The sequence below is a fragment of the Calypte anna genome, chromosome 23, assembly GCF_003957555.1.
Source record: "Calypte anna isolate BGI_N300 chromosome 23, bCalAnn1_v1.p, whole genome shotgun sequence".
In the NCBI taxonomy this organism is placed as follows: domain Eukaryota; kingdom Metazoa; phylum Chordata; class Aves; order Apodiformes; family Trochilidae; genus Calypte; species Calypte anna.
The window spans coordinates 2108191-2122410 of record NC_044268.1 but is presented as its reverse complement, the minus strand read 5'-3'; the positions used below and the strand labels follow the sequence as shown (position 1 = coordinate 2122410).

Here is a 14220-nt window from a genome sequence, read left to right as displayed (position 1 = left end):
CTGTGCAAAAAAAATATGAAAAATGCACTTTTAATTGGAGTGTTACCATTCAGATGAAAATGAGTCTGCAGGAGTGAAGGATGAAGTGAGTCACTGGCAGGTCAGTATCTGTAGTTCATAACAAAGACATATTTGTTGTGTCAACAGATGAGACAATAGCAGGTGTGTGCAATGATTTGAAGTTTCTATAAACTCAGTGTTGGATTATTAAATCTTTCCACTTGTCTGACTTTGGAAATTTGCCTGGGGAGCTCTGTATGGAGCTGCAGCTTCCTGAGCTCCCCCACTCTGAAACTAATTTATGAATTGCCTTAATGTTTGGAACAAAGACCATTCTGCTGCTAGAAAACATCTAGTGCTCCCTGACAGCTGATGTAATCTGAGTGATAAATAACAGCACTAAGGTGGGGCTCTCTGCTCAGAGCTGTAACTGGAGAATTCACACATCAAAGCTCAGACTTCCTGAGCTCCACATTGTTGGACAGGAATTAATCCAAGCAGAAGCCCAGACCTGGAGGACTGGTGAGTGAGTGCAGGTTGGGAGGGAGCTGCAATAACTGGGAGGAGCAGGCTGAACATGAGCATTTTTATGCTCTGCTGACTTCCTCAAACATCCAGCCTCCTCATTTGGATGTTTGGATAAAAGAAGTAGTGCTGGGAGGGCAGCTTTCAGCAGGGAGTCAAAACATGTTGACTGAGTTTTATTTCCATGTGATAACTTGGGTTTTAGTATAGAATCATCTGCTCATAAAACCTTTCATTGTGAGCTTAAATCTGTTGTCAGTGTGCAGCAGGCAGTCCCCACACTGACCGTGCTTGAAATGAAGTCCAAAGCCCAAGTAAAGATTTGGCAGGCAAGGGAGAGCTGCTGCTCCTTAAAGTAATCCCTTCCTATGTGGCTTTCCAGCTTCCTTCACTCTGCTGAATGGTACCTTGTTTTCCCTCTCCTACAGTTGTTTTTCCTCCCCTGTCATATCCACAGAACTTTCCAGTGGACTTAAATCTCTTGATCAGGTCTCAGTTTTTGCAAGAAATCACTATGACAGCAGTGTCTTGTTAAGGGTGATAAAAAGATAATCAAACCTGAGAACAATGGCAATAATTACCTATTTCTAGATTTTAATCAACAGTTTGACTTTTGGACTTTAGGTCTCCTAGAGTGATTTCCAAAAGGCTTGAACTGCTCGAGTCCATTCAGCTCTAGGAAGAAGCAAGAAGGTGGAGATGGTCCCCACCCCAGGGACTGGCTGGAGGTAGGTGATGTCCTGGAACAGCAACTCTTAGGGTTCTTTCTGGCTCAGAAATCAGGGAGTGCAGCAGGAACATTGCCTCTCTCCAGCTGCATTACATTCTTGAGTGCATAACACAAACTGTTTACCTTGTAGCCCTGTCTTTGTTTCAAGCTGGGTTCTGGTTTAAAGGAATCATAGAATCAGAGAATGGGCTGGGTTGGAAGGGACCTCAGAGATCATCAAGTCCAACCCTTGATCCACTCCCCCCGTGGTTCCCAGCCCATGGCACTCAGTGCCACATCCAGGCTCTTTGGAAAGATCTCCAGACACGGAGAATCCACTACTTCCCTGGGCAGCCCATTCCAATGCCTGATCACCCTCTCCAGAAAGAAATTCTTTCGAATCTCCAACCTAAACCTCCCCTGGCACAACTTGAGACCCTGCCCTCTTGTCTTGCTGAGAGTTGCCTGGGAAAAGAGCCCAATCCCCCCCTGTCTCCAACCTCCTTTCAGGGAGTTGGAGAGAGTGATGAGGTCTCCCCTGAGCCTCCTCTTCTCCAGCCTCAACACCCCCAGCTCCTCAGCCCTTCCTCACAGGAATTCTGCTGGATCCCTTCACAGCCTCCTTGCTCTTCTCTGGACCTGCTCCAGCACCTCAATCTCCTTCCTGAGCTGAGGGGCCCAGAACTGGACACAGGACTCAAACTGTGGCCTCACCAGAGCTGAGCACAGGGGCAGAATCCCTTCCCTGGACCTGCTGGCCACGCTGTTCCTGAGCCAGCCCAGGATGCCATTGGCCTTCTTGGCCACCTGGGTACACTGCTGGCTCCTGTTCAGCTTCCTGGCAATCCAGACTCCCAGGTCCCTTTCTGCCACTCTGTGCCCAGCCTGGAGCTCCCCATGGGGTTGTTGATCCCAACCTCATCCCGTTGGGATCAGCCCAACTCTCCAGTCTCTCCAGGTCCCTCTGCAGAACCCTTCTGCCTTCCAGGTGATCCACACTCCCCCCAGCTTAGAGCCCTCTGACTGATGTTTTCTCTTGTTGAGGTTTAGTCCTGACTTGAGTCAGTAACATTTCCAGAGTGAAGCTCAGGGGACATTCATCATCCTTTAAAACACTTTTGTCTGCTTGTGATAATTTGTATTTGCTCCTTTGGTTGCCTGGAGGCAATTAGCAGACAAATACACATGGCCAAGGGTTTTGTTTTTTTTTATGTGCCCAGTTGTGTGAGTGGGTTGAGCCTTGGGAAGATGGCTGGGAAGAGTGGGATTTAATTATCTTTACCTGGTGAGGCTGAGAGCAGGAGGACAGGACTGCAAGGGGGAAAGGACCACCTGGGTGGCTGGATTCTGCCATTTAAATTAAATTTAAACATGTTTCAGGAGGAGTTACAGTTCAAAATTGTATCTGTAAAGGTCTAATTTGTAGTCACCTGTTAAGAAGTTATTCAGTGTAGAAACTTTCAGAAAAGGACACTGGAAGATGGTCATGAGGCCTTGTCTTTAGGGCTGTTGGTGCAGAACTTGAGTCAGTGGCCCAAGTGCTCACAGATTTGGGTGTTTCAGGAGGAGACAAGTCTTATGAAAATGGTAAGAATAGTCTTCAAGTAGGGGTTCTTCACTAAGGGAAAGTGTAATTCTTCACAACATGAGAAGGAAATATTGCTGGATTCCCTTGCCCTGTTCCTGAAGCATCAACAGTGGTGGCTCACATTCACAAAAAATAGCCTGGAATTTGAAGTCAAGAGGCCCCAGAAGTGTCAATCACTACCCTAAGGGTTTTACCAGTGCCCTTCCTGAAGGAAAATGAAATTACAAATGCAGAACGAGATAAAAAATGATCAGTTTAAAAGGATGTTTCCTGTCTGCTAATTTAAACCAGGATAAAAAGCAGTGATTTAAATTAATTCAAGCCGGATAGTAAGAACCATTGGGTCCATCTCTCACTTCTGGAGCAAGATAAAACCAGGAGCTCTGGACCTGAGCAAAGCCCAATGTCCTCACAGCTGCTGCTGTAGGAAATTCAGTGCTGTCAGAGGTGAGACAGCAGATGAGATGGAGCCAGCTCAGTCCCTGATGATAATTTCTGTGTCTGGACTAGCAAAGCTGGCTCTGGTCCAGTGGACAGTGAGGCCAGTTAATTAAATGTTCTATCTTCTCATCTGGAAGCAGGTTTGTGTCTGCTGCACCAGCCTGTTGCTTAAAGGAGAAGATTGGCAGCCTGTTTGTCATGGGATGAAAGGCACTACTGGAATGGAGGTTTTCATGGGGTTTTGGGGTTTGTTATTTTTTTTTCCTAGTCTTGCATTTAAAACCTTGAGCTGTGATGTGCTTATGATGAGGGTTGCTGGTGTCTTGTTGAGTGGAGAGGGGTCTGTGGCCCAGCAGCAAATGGGTGTTGTGTGGAGACAGCCTGAGTATCCCAAGGAAGGGAAAAGCTACAAGAATGCTTCCCTAGCTGGGAGGGTGAGATTATATGGTGGGATGTGACCAAGTCCTGGGGCAGGTGAGTCAGTGTTTGAGTGAGACTGGGATTAGAGGGCACAATGACTCAGGGGGACAGCAGCCACCTTGTGCCACAGGCACCCATCACTTCAGTGAGTTTTGCTTTTGTTTTCTGCTGAAGTTGTTTTGCAGGTGATGCTCTGAACCCCCAGCCTGGGGAAAAAAAAACAAAAACAAAACAAAACAAAAAAATAAACAAAAAACAACAACAACAAAAAACCATTCTTGGTTTACTTAAAAAATGGAAAATGGCTATCTTGGGAAAAAACAACCCTGGAGGAAGCTGGGTTGCAGTTCCTCTGCCAAAGCTTTGTGTTACATCCAGGAGCAGAGTTGACTGGAGTAAATTGTTGTGTCTGTGCTGGAACAAATGGAGCTCTGGCTGCTGCCACCAGCGAAGGGATGGTTCCCAAAGTGGAGCTGCAGCTTGTGTGGCCAGACTTGCCAAAGCATGTACATCCCTTATCTGCTTGGCCAGATCTTCCTTTGAGTTTTCTCCCTACCCTTGACCCTTGCTGATGCTTTGTCCCCCTCTGGGCTGTCCCCATCACCTCAGCTGCCTTCGTGGTGCCCGTGCCCTGCCCTGGCACAAGTGGTGGGAAAAGGGAAGGTCCTTGGTGGGACAGGCTGGAAGGCTCTGGGAAGGGTTTTTTTTCCAGGGGATGGGCAAAGGCTCTTTGTAATTCCTCATTCAGGTTTTAAAAATAATTGGCTGCCTGTTTGAACTGAAACTGAAGCCAGAGGAGCAGTTGCAAAAAAAAAAAAATCAATCCCTTTTGTGATTCCTCCCCCAGCTCCCCTTCTCAGGAGTGGGGAAGCTCCCATTAAAAATTTATAGTCCTCTCCATCAGCTGGATTTTAATTTGGCAAGTGGATTTGACTACTGATGTGAAAAAAATTACCTTTGTCAAGGAGATGATATTTTTTTAATGAGCCAGAAATGGTTTGGCACTTGTCCAGCTTATTAAAATCTTTGTGAGTCCACATGCACTGGCACAGGGGGGACAAGAAGGGAAAATTACATTAAGTGCATGATTGGCAAAACAAAATTGAGCTCTTTCTTATTTATTTATTTTTAATCTATTACAAGCTTGTGAATGAATCCTTCTATTATTTATGGGGGAGAAGAAAGGGAGCTGCTCTCCCAGCTTAGGGAGGAGGTAGAGTCTGCTTTCAGCTTCAACTCTTCTTTCCAGACAAGGAAAGTGGACACCTCACTGTCATCCAGGACAGAGAGAAGTGATGGCAGTGGTGTGAAAAGGGAGTTTTGGGGGAGAATAGGGCATTACCCAGGAGGAGACCATTGCTGTGGGTGCACCCGAGGAGTAAAGTCACCCCAGAGTCTCTGTGCTGCTCTGGATCAGCTCAGGGGGCTGCTCCATCCCTTGTTCCCAGCTGGAAGTGCTGCTCCCCAGCTCCAGGGCTTTGCTACATCCCTCACCCCAGTCAGGCTGCCTGCACAGAGCACCTTGTGGCAAGGTCAGCTGCCTTGCCAGCACGGATTTGGCCCTTCTCCAGCTGCTGCTTCCTTCCCCCCTGCCCTCTCCCGCTGCCTGCACAGCAGCACAGAGAAACTGCAGCAAATCTTAATCTCCTTTATCATAGAATCATAGATCATAGAATTGGCTGGGTTGGAAGGGACCTCAGAGATCATCAAGTCCAACCCTTGATCCACTCCCCCCGTGGTTCCCAGCCCATGGCACTCAGTGCCACATCCAGGCTCTTTGGAAAGATCTCCAGACACGGAGAATCCACTACTTCCCTGGGCAGCCCATTCCAATGCCTGATCACCCTCTCCAGAAAGAAATTCTTTCGAATCTCCAACCTAAACCTCCCCTGGCACAACTTGAGACCCTGCCCTCTTGTCTTGCTGAGAGTTGCCTGGGAAAAGAGCCCAACCCCCCCCTGGCTCCAACCTCCTTTCAGGGAGTTGGAGAGAGTGATGAGGTCTCCCCTGAGCTGCCTCTTCTCCAGCCTCAACACCCCCAGCTCCCTCAGCCCTTCCTCACAGGAATTCTGCTGGATCCCTTCACAGCCTCCTTGCTCTTCTCTGGACCTGCTCCAGCACCTCAATCTCCTTCCTGAGCTGAGGGGCCCAGAACTGGACACAGGACTCAAGCTATGGCCTCACCAGAGCTGAGTACTTTACTGCTCAGTGTCCTTTTCTGGGTATTTTTGGAGGTTGGTGCTGTGCTGGGGATGCTGTGCTTTTCACTGTGGAAAGCTGGGTGACATGTGGGGTCCCTCCCTCCTGCCTCAGTTTCCCCATCAGTACTGTGGGTTTGGCTTTCCCTGGTGGGGTAATAAATGCTACAGTTTTGAATGCCACAATTGTGAGCAGGGGAGGAGGAAGGGGCCCTCTCTCCTTCTGGGTGTTCAGAATTACCCGAATTTCAGCCTGAGCAGGTTGAGCATGTGCTGCAGATAACACATTCTGTAGTGGCAAGACTTGGGGGAATCTTTGCTTTGGTTCTGCCCTGCAGAATTGTTGTTCTCCCCATCTGCAGGGCAAAAGTGGCTTCACTGGGACCACAGCTGCCTCTGCAAGTCTTCAAGCCATGATTCAGGAGGTTTATGTTCAGGTCTCTGTCCTGCTGTGGGGATTGCAGGGCTTTGGGATTCATTCCCTTGGCAGAGCTGTGCTGCCTCGGGCTGCAAGGTTTGAAGAAGGTGGAGGAGTTTCTGTCACTGTGTTTAGAGAGCTGCCAGCACTATCCATGCTGCTGCAATACAAATACATTTATCAGCAATATTCTTTCCAATTCCTGGTGGAATGGTGAGGTATTTGGCTTCTTGTCCTAGCCGTGTTTCCCTTTTTTTTCTCAAGCTCTTTGAAAAAAAAACCAAACAAAAACCCCACCAAAACCTGGCTCCTTCCATCATGACTCAGACAGGAAGAAGTAAAATCCACATTCATCATGTGCCCACTTGAGTCAGGTTGGCATTCACACCATTAGTCCAGAGCAGGTTGGCTCCATGATGGGTGTTTGCTTTGTTCCTTGTGATGAACATAATTAATCTGAGCTGTGGACTTTGCCCAAAGAACTGCCTGGAAAGCTCAGGGGAATTCAGTCCCCTCCTCCGTGGTGCACAGTGTCATCCCCTTGACAGCTCATCCCTGCGGGGGCTGAGCTGGGACAGCAGCAGCCTGCACAGGACTCAGGTTTCTGGAGGAGGAGGAGGAACATCAGGGAACCACTTGGGGATCATGTCTGGTGCTCCCTGAGAGTCCTCACCCCATCCTCAGTGCTGTCCCTGGGATTTACAGCCCTGGAGCAGCCCTTTGGAGGCCTCCAGTGATCCCACTCTCCTTCTCAGGTAAAAAGATAATTAAATAGGCACATTAGGATCTTGCTGCCTGCCAGGCCTGGAGGGAAAAATGCACCCCAGGAGACAATTTGGGTTCCTCAGTGCTTCTGCTGCCTGATCTGCTGAGGGGGTTTGAGGGTGCTTGGTCTGCTCTTGAAGGCTCAGTGCTGCAGGAGGAGGCAGAGGCGCTGCCCAGGGAGAGGTAAAAGAGGCCAAAAACTGCCAAAGAGGCATTGCCCTACAGAAGGTTTTTGTGCCTGGGGCATGAGGGTGTTTATCCCAGTGCCACATTCATTTTTGAGGCTCAAAGCACAGAGGAGAGGAGGGAACTGCTGTTTGCTTATCCTGGGGCAGGACACAAGTGGCAGGGAAGCATCAGCCAGGCTGGAGCAGGGATTTGCCTCCCTCTTGGCACCAGGAACAGAGAAGTGTTCAGGGCAAGGAGGAGGAGGAGGAGGTGGAAAATCCTCCTTCCTGCATGAGGGTCTGGCACTGACCTTATCTCCCACCCCATGGCCACCACCCCAAGGCAACTCCAAGCCCAGCATCAACTCCTTTCTGTGGCTCCGTTTTGGACCATCTTAAATTCTGGCTGAGTTCTGCTGAGATCAGTGGGGTTTGTGCCAAGAATGAGCTGGGGCTGGTGATCAGGAGGGCAAAACAGGGCTGGGCATTGGCAACTGGGGAGGAAAGAGAGTCTGGACCTGGAGGGATGATGTTCCACATCATGGCTGGAAGTGGAAGCGGTCCTGGGAGATCCTGGGGAGCAAGTGGAGATGCTGCTGAGTTTGTACCTGCAGTGCTGAATGATTTGCTGCTCTGCAGAACATCCTGGGACACACCATTTGACCTCCTCCAGCTGCTCCCCTAGGAAAAGTAATCAATGGAATTATTTTGTTTTGATGGCCCCTCTGAAGCAAGCTGACTGCCACTGCTGCAGAGACACCCAACTTGCCAGGTCAGTGCTAGGAGGTTGGGGGAGGGCCCATTTCATTCCAAAAGTGGCTAATATGGAAATAAATTGATTTCAGACCTTGGATGCAATTTAAGTCATAGCATATATGTTGGGGTCCTTGCTGGAGCCTCAAATGAGCTCTTTGCTTTGTCCTTTTCCTCCCCTTTCTGGCTCCAAGCCCTGGTGTGGGGCAGGACCAGACACCTCCATCAGGAGCTCATGAACAGCCCCTCGTTTCTCCTTTGAGGATTTCTCCCATGCTGGAAGCTTTACTGTGGGAAAATAGGATCTTTACTGGGAAGAGAAGAAATGGGAGGGGGGGGTTGTATTTTTAAAGGTCTTGCAATAAATGGGGATGGATCATCAGGTGTTTACACTCCTAGAAGGGTTTGGATCAAGGAAGCCTGGGGATAAAGAAGTTTTTTTCTCTGCACTGATGTTAACCTGCACCCTGGCAAAAAAATACAGTGGTTCAGTGTCATGATTTTAACTGACTGATCCTCTGCAGATGGCATTTGTGGGGTGATGAAAAAGGGGCTGGTGCCCCTACTCTCTGCTCAAACACAAAGGAGCAGGCAGGACATGGATGCTGCACGCTGGCTTTCCACACCACAGCTTCCGCCTGGGTCTTTTACAGAACCTGCAGCCCATTAAAAAGCCACATCAAACAGCAATTCTTCCATTTCAGCTTCATGACAGAAGCCAGTCCATGGTGTTGAAGCCCAGCTGGGAGCTGCTGGGATAGGATAGAAGGAGTTCATTAGAGGAGGCCCCAGGTACTGGTGAATTTCAGGCTTTTCAGCTGATAGAAATTCAGCAGGAAGCCCAGGTGGTGGCATTTGACTGCTGAGCTTCAGGCTGATTTAACCACTTAATCAACCAAAGGCAGGCAAATTTGGGATTTTTATGTTAAGAGAAGCAGGTTGTGTAGTGGTTTTATCTTTAACCAAATCACATTATCAGTCCAGCTCTTTGAATCACCCAGAGACTAACCTTAAAAGAAAACAGCCATTGACTTTGTTTTTATTTACTTCCAGGCAACCTCTCTACATAAGGGTGGGGAAATACACGTTTTACTTAAGCAGGCATGAGAAACAATGTCCTTTTTTACTTTTTTCCCCAAATAACTTTTAAATACAATAGATTTTTGTTTTTTCTTGAAGGAACTCCAGGTGCCTGCTGTGTGTCTGTGCAGTGCCCACCCCAGGGATGTGTCCTGGGAGGGTTTCCCAGTGCCCAGTCTCAGCTCCAGCTCCCTTCACACTTGGCTGAGCCTTGAACTTTGCCTCTCAGTCCTTTCCAGGTCCCTTTCTACAGAAGGGTGAAGCTGAAACCTTTGTTTTCTGACGCTCAGGGTAAAGGCTGGTATCTAAATTTTAAAAGTAGGGCAGTGACAAATACACAGGGAGGCTCCAAGAGGCATGGCAACAGCCTCCTGCTGAAAGAGGAGAGTGGGGCATTCAGTTACTCGGGTTGTAAGTGTGGTCCTGAGAGCCAACTTTCCTTTTCCCCTCCTTGGATATCACCTCCAAACAGAGTTTCACTTTGCCAGCGATGCTAAAAGAAGGGAGGTGAGAACTCTGCCTGTGTCAGCCTTCCCATAAACCTGTCCCAGGGCAGGGGACCTAAGGCAGCCCAGGGAAACCTGGAGACAAAGCCTTCTTTGTCCACCTCCCTTCTCCTCGGGTGCTGTGAGATACTGAGTCCAAACATTTAACCACAAAATGCATTAATTACCAGCCAGCTCCCCGGGGTGAGGACCATATGCCAGTAACCATAAAAAGGCAAAAAAAAAAAAAAAAAAAAAAAAAAAAAGAAAGAAGCAAGCATGCTATTGCATGGGAAAAACATTGATTGTTAAATGACCCCAAGCTGCAATTACTGCCACTTAAAAGTTCTTGATTAACACTCCCTAGAAACATTCAGTCCTCCCAGCTCTGCGCTTGGTTGGAGGAGCCTGAACTTGGGCTGTGCAGGAGAGGAGCGACCCCAAAATTGTGGGATGAGATCAACTTCCCACATAACAACACGGGATGTGTCCTCTGCTCCTGGGATTCTGCCTCATCCCATAGCAGAGAGCTGCTTCCCACTGGAGCTCTCACCAGGGGCAGATCTGGGGCTGGATCCGTGTCCTCAGCTGCTCACTTCAGTGCCTTGTGGGGGCAGCTCCCTCAGCCTGCAGTTAATGCTAAAATTTGGCACCCACCCCGGATGAAAATGAGCCATCCAGGGACAGCTGGTGGGGAGCTCCAGCAAACTGCAACCAGGCTGACATGAGGAGAAGTGGAATTTCCCCCGCACTGCCTGCAAATCTGGCAGGGCCAACAGACTCCCCTTGGCTTCCAAAAATGAACATGGGGGAAATAAAACAGGAATGAGCAACATCAGCATAACAAACCAGCCCATCCAAGGTGGTGAGGTGAGGGATGCTGAGTCCTGCACTTTGGCCTCAACAACCCCATGGGGAGCTCCAGGCTGGGCACAGAGTGGCAGAAAGGGACCTGGGAGTCTGGATTGCCAGGAAGCTGAACAGGAGCCAGCAGTGTGCCCAGGTGGCCAAGAAGGCCAATGGCATCCTGGGCTGGCTCAGGAACAGCGTGGCCAGCAGGTCCAGGGAAGGGATTCTGCCCCTGTGCTCAGTCCTGGGGAGGCCACAGCTTGAGTCCTGTGTCCAGTTCTGGGCCCCTCAGCTCAGGAAGGAGATTGAGGTGCTGGAGCAGGTCCAGAGAAGAGCAAGGAGGCTGTGAAGGGATCCAGCACAGATCCTGTGAGGAGAGGCTGAGGGAGCTGGGGGTGTTGAGGCTGGAGAAGAGGAGGCTCAGGGGAGACCTCATCACTCTCTCCAACTCCCTGAAAGGAGGTTGGAGCCAGGGGGGGGTTGGGCTCTTTTCCCAGGCAACTCTCAGCAAGACAAGAGGGCAGGGTCTCAAGTTGTGCCAGGGGAGGTTTAGGTTGGAGATTCGAAAGAATTTCTTTCTGGAGAGGGTGATCAGGCATTGGAATGGGCTGCCCAGGGAAGTAGTGGATTCTCCGTGTCTGGAGATCTTTCCAAAGAGCCTGGATGTGGCACTGAGTGCCATGGGCTGGGAACCACGGGGGGAGTGGATCAAGGGTTGGACTTGATGATCTCTGAGGTCCCTTCCAACCCAGCCCATTCTATGATTCTATGGAGCCCAAAACATCTCCCATGGTATCTGGATGGGAGGAAGGTGGAGCTGATGGGGTTACTCTGCTGAAGGGAACAGTCCCAGCAGAGCTTTTGGGGGTGCTTGGTCACTGCTCTTCTGGCTCAAGTCTCCAGGGAAGGACTTTGCAGCATCCCAGCCTGCAGACAAAACCAGGAACTCAAATTAGCATTGGAATGAGAATGTTGGTATTTTTAAACCAGGGCATGTTGTTTCTGCTTTTCTTTTAATAGGTGTCTGTGGGCAGGTTCTTCTCACAGCTTTGTCCACCACTGCTTTTAGGAGCTGTGATGAACCTGACTGTCAGGCCAAGTGCTCACTTCCAGCTTCAGCCAGCACTGGATGGTCCAGAAGCTGCCACGCTCCATTCTGCCTTCCAAAACTTCCTTTGCTCCCTTTCTGGAAGCAATTTAATTATGCTTTAAAGCCAGGATTTTCATACCCATGCAGTCCTGCTGAGCTGCAAGATGACCTGTGTGCTGAGCTCCTCTGGTGCCTGAAAAACTCCCTGTAGAAAGACAAAAAAAGAGCAATTTTTGAAGCCTGGGGTGGATGTGGCAGCAAATTCCAGCAGCTGAACGTGCACAGGGAGGGCCAGGGCAGGAGGGTGCTGACTGTGATATCTTTAACATCTGATGCCTCCAGTTTCAAAAGCACTTGGAAAGTTGGAGATGGAAAATTGCTGCATAAAGGCCAAAAGTGCTAGAGAAGTGAAACAATAAGAGGTTGTTTTGCTGCTCTGCCAAATGGAAATAAAGCCTTCTCAATACAGAATAAAATAATATAGAAGGAGTGACCTGCTGAGCATGGAGGGGAGGGTCAGAATCACTTGGTTCTCTTAACTTTTCTGACTCACAGCTGTAAAAGGTGGGTAATGCTCCTTTCCCTAGGAGAACTGGTTATTTGTTTTGTAATGCTTGGACAAATTAATTCTAAGTATTATTTAAAAAGAAAAAGAAATCTTCCAGAATAACATAAGCAGCAATTACAGAGCTAGGAAAGAACTAAGAGTTCTTAATGTTCAAAGCATTCTCAGCATCATTAGAAAAAGAGGTTTCATTTGGAATCTTAGGGATGAGGGGTTGGGGACGTGGCAGCTGGAAGCCAGGAAAATGTCATTGAAAAGTGAAATAGCTGAAAAGATATTAAGCAACAGGCAAGGCTGGTGCAGCTGGATGTAAATGAAATAAGCTATTAGCTGCTCGGCAAGACACCAGCATGTGAACTCCTTTCTTAGAAAAGAAATTCAGTGGTAGGGAGGAAAAAAAAAACCAAACCAGCCCTGGCAGCTCCTTTGTATGACTGGTAAAACCTAAAAAAAGCACCGAGGGCCTCACAGGCCTCAGATTTGTTGCTCTACACCCACCTTTCACAGCTCAGGGGGAGAGCTGTTTCTTTGTACTAAACCCACTGCCTTTTCACATACAGGTGGTTCTTTGCTTCAGGGAGGCTTATAAAGTATTTCAAGTCTCCCTAACCCCTGTGATGTTGAAACTTTTGGCAAAGGAGGATGGTGAAGCACTGAGAGGAAGGCTTGGTCCTCAGCTGAGGAGGGGACGTGGCTCAGTGGCCTCTCCTTCCCAATTCCTGAGGCTCCTGGGGACACTTGGCCCCAAGTGCTGCCAATTCCTTTACTCTGCCTTGTGGAAAAAGTGAAGGGAAAGCCTCAAAAGTGCTGCTTGTGGAAGGTTTCTGTGAGAATCCCATTTAAGGGAAATGTTTCTCTCCCACCCACACTCCACCGCCAGTGTCCTCCGTGGTTCAGGCTGCAATTAATTTAAGGGAGATTATTCAGGGAGGTTCCTGCCTGCCTCTCAGATTGGTTTGGTTACAGTGACACACTGATTTCCAATGTAGACTGTCCCACCCCATGAATCAGCGAGATTCCTTGGGCTCTCTGGAAAATAAACAGAAACGAAACTTCCATCGGCTCCCAGGGAGTCCTGGACAGGAGCAGGAGGAATGGGAATGAAAGGGTTTTGTTACATGGGTTGCCCAGCCCCATCAGCACCAGGAGAGGGGCCGACAGCAGTTTTTCCTGCTCGGGATGAACAACTGAAGATGAAATTTCCATAAAGATATCCGGTTATGCAGAACTGAGGGCAGCAAAATGCCTGGGAGAGATGCACGAGGTTTTGTTATTACCAGGGAAGGCTCCGCTGCTGGTAACCATTCCATCCGGAGCCATTCCTGGCTGCATTTAGGTACAAATTACAGGGAGGTTCGTCCCAGCACCGGGTCACAGACAGCATGAAAGCGGGAGAGGAGGAAGGGATGAGTCTGCAAGGCAGTCAGTGCCACCTCAGGGGATCCCAGAGCTCCAGCACATCCATCCCTGGGAACGGCTCGGCTGGGACAGACCTTCAGGTGCAGCTGAATTCAGACTATTAAAAATAGAGTCTGAGCTGAAAAAAAAACCCAAAACGGAAGGACTGGGAGGGAGGGCGGGTTCTGCCGGGGAATAAAAGCTGCTCTGTTCACAAGGGCTGGGGCTCGGCAGGGATGGAGGCACATGGGGAAAATGTGATGGCAGCCTGCGTGCTGCCCTCTGCTCTTTGGGTGGAAAGACTGGCAAAAAGGGTTTCACTTCATTCTGAAGTTTCGCCCACTTCTCCTGCAGTTTTTTTTTGGCCAGCTCCTCAGTCCCTGACCTTAATGGAAAGGAGGCTGGGAGCACTCCTCCCTGCCTCTCAACAAAAAAAAAAAAAAAAAGCGATTTCTCCCTCACCCTACAACTCAGCGGGGCCCTGCCTGAGGGGGAACTTTCGAATTTTGAACTTTTTCCTCCACTGGCAACACCCCCGGGGCTGAGGAGATGGGGTCGGATTCATACACGACGCCCTCGCTGGGCCTGGCAGCGCCCATAGGGCTGCGGCTTCCGCCATGGCCGAGCCCCAGACATTAGGTCACCGGGCACCGCACCCGCCGGCTGCCAGCATCACCCCGGGGGTGTCTCCGCCATCCCACGGGTGTCCCCCAACACCCCACGGGTGTCCCCGCTGCCCCGAAGCGCTGCGACCCGCGCCCCCCCCTCC

The 14220-nt window shown here is 49.6% G+C and overlaps 1 protein-coding gene across 1 annotated transcript in view; it reads left to right on the top strand.

The window, feature by feature from the left end:
• Nucleotides 1-7962: 7962 nt before the first annotated feature.
• The window catches only part of CLIC4 (chloride intracellular channel 4), a 34068-nt gene continuing 27810 nt past the window's right edge, over nucleotides 7963-14220 (top strand). The window contains exon 1 of the mRNA XM_030464294.1: nucleotides 7963-8003. The gene's annotated coding sequence lies outside the window, so the exon portion shown is untranslated. The remainder of the gene's footprint in view (nucleotides 8004-14220) is intronic.